Source organism: Typopeltis vanoorti, chromosome 18, assembly GCF_054136105.1.
Source record: "Typopeltis vanoorti isolate ZY-2024b chromosome 18, IOZ_Tvanoo_1.0, whole genome shotgun sequence".
NCBI classification, from domain to species: Eukaryota; Metazoa; Arthropoda; class Arachnida; order Uropygi; family Thelyphonidae; genus Typopeltis; species Typopeltis vanoorti.
In genome coordinates, this window is record NC_143566.1 from 84609541 (window position 1) to 84616093 (window position 6553).

The following is a 6553-nucleotide window of genomic DNA, read 5'->3' on the forward strand; positions in this document are numbered from 1 at the left end:
CCTGTCAAATGATCTCAAAGTCATTATCACTATTCCCTTTTTCAAGTTCCACATGCAGGGAATCCAACACTTCTGAAATCATCAGTAATAGGCCATCAGCTATTTTATTTGTCTTTTCTGTAATTGCCAAATAATTCTATAACCAAAATATTTTCTTCCCGTGAGTAGATAATTTTCTATTAAAAATGGCTAATTCACGCCACTATTTTGGAACTGGCGAACTGCATCATGGCCATAAACTATGCACCTTTATTACTAACACTCCCTGTTCTGCTGTATTAAGCACAATAGCTTTCTCTTTGTCCACTTTTACTTCCCATCTTTGAGTACGTGTAACTCTGTTGCTCCCATTGAGACCCTTAGCCCACCAATGCTGCTTCCCCCAAATACTTCCATTCTCTCCAATCCAGCTATGTATCCTCTCAATAAAACCTTTCACCAACACACCTGAAACACATCTTACATTCACTCGCCTACATTTGGACACTACTGACTTGGTTTTTCCTTCCACTATTTTCGTTTTTTTTTCAGTATATTCTAGGACCGTTCTTCTCTGACAACAAAAACGGTCAGAGATTGTCGGACATCCGTTGAACAACCGAGACAACAACACTTCGAATTTCTGGAACATACGTGATGCTATCCCATCTGATACTAGCAATCGAATTCAGTCTTTGCCCTTTCTTCTAGAGTGACATTATTATAGAATTCTCTAGGATTTTGCTTTAACTGCTTCAGCCGATCTCCTTTCATACGCTAATTTCTCTTTCCTCATGCAATCGCCACCTTTCTAACCTTCGGGCATCTCTGCATCCCTATCTTGTTTCCCATCGTACTTTATCTTGGATCAGTTTTGGTATCTTGCACTCATAATCCCATCGTGCAGTTATCGTTATGTTAATTGGCTGTAGACTCTCTCTTCCATCTCCTCATGACAGTACACTTATTTTCATACTACAGACCATCTGCAGCAAACAGCTCTCTCCCACCTTTAAACTTATCCTATAAATTTCAGTACTCAAGTTCTCTCTCTTCTGCACATTCTAGCTGCTCTTCTCCTCTCTACGATCATACCTTTGCAACATAAAATTTGCCCTCTCATACTCTTTCGCATCATTGGCTTTACAACAGTCGCAAATCCAGCTCTACATCATTTGCACTTCTTCTCGAATCAGTTTTTCTTACCAGCATAGATTGGCAAATCCTTTGCATTTCCTCTGCTCTCCACAGCCTCAGTCAGTCTTCCTGCTGTTCTTCCTCTCAGACGTACTATTAACACCTGCTCCATCTTTATCAGAGAAGCCACATACAGCACTGCGCTAACTTTAGCCATTCCATCAGTCAGAGATGAATGACTGATCTACTACAGGGACCTTCCTTATGACATCTCCAGTTAACACTCTCTTCCCATTAAGCCTACTAACTGACTCTGTACACGCCTCAATTCGTTTCCTCAACCTTAACAATTTTCTTCTATTATTCTCACTCGTATTTCAAAACTTTCAGGTATCATTCTGCCTTCTTTCTTTTACCGTTCAGCTGCCTTTTATATCCTCCTGTCTTACTACTCTCTTCTGTGTAATTCACCACATTTGTACCATATTCGCTATTCCCGACTTTCACTACACTCGTCTACCATCAACTGTTTCTTTCATCAGATCAGTCGCCGCTTTTTCATAACTTTCTTACCATTCACTCTCTTTCGCAGTACAGTATTTCTATTTGCTATCAGACAAGCAATTATTCTTGCTACTCCCACTCTCAGTTACGATGCATCGCTACCCATCTACTCGGCATTCAGATTACAACTTGTATACACCCTCACATTCCATTATCCTAAACAACCTGCATCTTATCCGCCGAATACGAACAGTACACCTTACACATACACGACTAAAATCAGAATGAAATTAATGAGTAGACAATCTTACTTTAGATGCCGGTCAGGATACGTCGTTCAATGTTAAAAACTTTGTGAAAAAAAACTGAAACAGCATACACAAATAAACAAAAACAATACAAGTGCAAAACTTCTGCAGAAACCCTCGCAACGAAAAATATAAAAAACTATCGTTAAATAGTCAATAAAATGTTTTGTAACAAAAATATCTGAACCCATGGCATTCGTGCACACATCTTCCTTCTTGTTTCGTACATTTGAATCTGTTAAACTATTATCTTCTTTCTTTATTTATACTCAGATCAATTTGCCGTTGTTTGTCTTATACATATCCAAGCGTTATGTATGGAGAAGTTGTAAGTGGAATTCCATAGAGCTCAGTGGAATCATTACTGTTCAGCCAGTATATCAACGATATTATCATTGAGCTGCAAAGAAATGTTCAGCTGTTTTCGATTGACCTGAAGGTAGCGCAGAGTTATTAGATACATTGACAATTGTCGTGGTGTAGTGATCCCCTCATGTTTAAAGTTGCTAAGTCTAAGTTTCAACTTTGGAATCTGAAATAGGATGTTGTATGCATTGTTTATTGACTTATACTAGAGAAAGTGGAAGCGGCATATAATCTTGGGGTGATAATAGATAAAAGTTTGGAATACGCCACATATATTGCAAAGATGGCGAAGACAACTCAGAATAGAATGCAATAATGAGGACACTGAATAACAGATATAAGGAATCAGTGGTTACACTGCAACGTTCTGTTCACAGTACAGCTGGACTATTGAACTAGGGTGTTGTCTCCATAATCTGAAAAAAAAAAAAAACCTTGAGAAAGGTTACAGAGGTAGAAAAATGTTTCAGGAATGGAATTGATAGTTGTGAGTATATACCGAAATTATGTAATATGCACAGTTTGATAGATACAAGATGAAGAGGTGAGGTTTACAATGTAGAGGCATTTATTCATGAACATCAGATACGTTTTCAAAGGGTTTAACAGTAAGAAGCATATAAAAATTAGTTTCAGTTTCAATAATTAATGGAAAGAGATTTTTCAAGTGACAGACAAATTAATTTGTCGAGAGTAAGATCACTAAGATGCTTGCAAAAGACATAAACTGGCTCGAAAAGTTTTATGTTGAATCAGGGTTTGAAAATTATCTAAGCTTTGCTTGCTCACTTCATTAATGAAAATGTACTATGTTAATTGCTTTCGTGGGCATTATTCGTAATCAGACACTTGCATCATTTTACGCAGAAAGTATTGTACAACTGTACCACTGAAAGAATACAATTTAGCAGCATAACAAGGATAAACGTTTTTTCAGCTTTGCAAAACCGAACTCATTAATAATCTGCCATTATTAGTTAAACGGAGAAGTCCAATCATCCATCGGGATCAAGTGACAACACCATATACAAGAAAGAAAACCAGCAGCGCAGCTGCAGATAATCCCGCATATGATATGCTAATATTTAAAATTATTTCATGGAAAACCAAAGTATCATTTAGGGTGTAATTTAATTCTACAATAACTAAAAAGAAGTCGAGATAATTATCAGTACATCACTGATGATATATTGATTTCTCCTTGAGAGCGATTACTAGACTGCTGATGTATTGTTATTTCCCTGTTATTAGACTGCTGATATATCGATGTTTTCAGATCTTATTAGCCTCAGTGCAACAGGATTATCCTATAAATTCAGTCCGATTTATATCGAATTAGAGAGGCCAGTGCTCATTGCAGTTTAAGATACCTCTAGGATTACCAGGTGGCGGCTTGTACATAAGCACTGCGACACTCCCAAGGAAAAAAAAAAAAATGAAATTTTGTTTGTGTTTATGAATAATAACAATGCTTACAACATTATATAAATGCAATACAATAAAGGTTACAGCTTATGTTTCGACATTCATTGAATAGTTAATAATTGGATTTGTTCGATTAACACCTTAGATTACGAAACAAAGGCACTGCGATCTAACGTAGTGTCGGAATTATCGCGTTCGGTCAATTGCAGCTCGACTCACCGATATTCGTTTGCGCTTGTTATTGCACGTAACAAGTGCATCCGACACTGCTCGTTTGAGCAGTGTCGCTACAGATAAATTGTATGCTTGCGCGCGTTATTTCTGTGAGATACGAAACTTTAATAGTTCGCCACCGATTAGAGATCCTTCGACACTTCTGCGCATGTCAGAAAAAGGAGAATCCATTCCGATAATAGATCAGAGATAATAGGGTAATCAGTCCGTATTGGGGGATGAGTTGTTTATTATTTCAAGTCGGAAAATTTACTTCTCTTTTATGATTATTGTAGTTAACTATGTTGCATGTATAACAGTTGGAAAATTTTACCTATAACGCACGTGATTTTGCATGTTGGCGACCAATTCGTACGTCCTTCATTTCTTTCTCCCCTTCAGCATGAATCGACTATTCTTGGCAAGACGCCAAGCAGAGACCTACAAATGGTGGGCGAACTTTATTATTGGTGTGTGTTCGTGGTGAGGGTCAAATATTTTTAATAAAGCAATTTTTTAATATGTATAGTTTTTTATTAATAAATTGGTTACTAATTAGGAAAAAAAAGAATTTTTTTTTTTTAAAATTTTGTATATGCAGCACCCCCCCCCCCCCCCACTTAAAATTTTCACCGGCCGCCACTGAGGATTACAACACGTTCTGTAGTTTGTGTCTATATATATATGCTGGATTGGTAGTCGTCTGGGTAAACAAGGATTTCGTATGGTGTTGTAGCCCCTGGGCATAAGGCGAAAATTGGCTCCAGGACAAAGAACTAAAATGCTACTGGAAGAAAAAGGTAATCAAAACGAAAGAAATGGACTTTGTCTAAAACAACAGGATGGAAACTTATTATGAATCAAATCCGGCATCAAGAGAATACCAAACGTGAATGTATGAAATTTTGAAACAGAAACTCCCTAATAGATATTACAGTCACTGAGCAGTGATCGATGGGCCAAAGAAAATTTATTTTAAGAAACAACGTTCTCAATGAAATTCAACTTGAAGAATTGCAAACATGGATTATCACGGAATCACAGCAAGAACTTGATGCATCTACAAGGCTTATAGGAAAAACAATTGAGGTAAATATCTTGAATAGAGATAATCCAATTAACAACCAAGAGATCAGTTAAACGCTAGACAAAAGGAACTGAGACATAAGATTGTGATATAAATGTAGAACACCAAATAAAGACGGCGGATCTTGACAATTAAACAAAGCCAAAGACAATATTGCAATACTAATATATCAATATTGCAATACTGATCAACACCCACTTGATAATGGAAACAGTTTTTACAAAAACGGTTAGGAAAAAAAAAGAGCTGATATATAATGCTGCAGCTGTAGTTGCAAAAGAATATGGCTATACAATAAACCAAATGAATAAACCAAAAAAAAAAGAGAGAGAGAGACACCTAAAAAACCAAAATGGAAATTGCGGTTTGAATAAATAAATAAATAAATAAAAAACTTCTACCAGATGTTAGCAATTTTAAAAATTTAAAAGAAGAAAAATTTACAGAAAAGATCAAGTGTGGTTTAGCAAAGCGATATAGCCTTGAAACAAAGTCGATTACCAATACGTCAATGAATTAAAACATAGAACTGTCCACAGCAAAAACGATCATTCGCTATGAAAGTAGAATAAGTCAATACGGGCCAAGCATTCACTTCAAGACTAACAAACATCAGTTGTATCAAAAAAAATGATGGGAAATCCGAAAACAATGCTGAACATCTGAACCCTGAAAAAATTTCCAAGTTTTAGAAGCAGCTCTGGGATGATCAAAAAGAACATAATAAAAATGCTAACCGGATAAAAGATGTTTTAGAATAAGATTACACTGGTTTTATTTATTGACTAATGAATTTAATGATAAATTATGCCAACAAGTTTCACCAGCTGGGTTGTTTGGCTTCTTCAGAGCATACAAACGGTAAAGACAACTCAAACTCGTTAGTACATAGAACAAACGTATAAAATATAACAAAATTAAAAAGACGCGTGACATCATACGCATGGAGCGTGTGTTTCATTAGTTATTGTTGTGTGTGCACTCTGCAGTTTGCAGCGAAACGAAATTAGTAAAAATTGGATTAAAGATTCTGAAAAACAGTTGAACAACGCTTAGATAGAAGAGCTTGTCCTAACCATATACGTGATCCCAAGAAAAGAAAGTGAAAAACTGGAGTGAGTCAGGCAAAGATGAACTGCACGTGTTTAGGCTCAAATACTTTCCCGGTACTCATGCTCGATTGGCTCAACAATTTAACAGTCTATTTCCAACAGGCTCAATTGAAGAGTCGATGTCAGACTTGTCAGGAAAGACAGGTCTCATTTTGAAAAAAAATAAAGAAAGAAAGAATTTGTTCCAAGTAATTAGCACATTAACTTGCCTGTCAAAACATTTAAGTTATTCACTGAACTTCTAGAAACTTCGATTAATTAATATTTATCAGGAGACCAACTTCAGTTTATTGACCAGAACGGGCAAAAACTCCAGAGGAATAAAAGACTAGCTGTTAATTGACAAAATGCTTTTTGAAAAATTCGAAAATACGTAAAGCAGGGAAAACATCAGTTCAGTTATACTCGTACATATATATGGC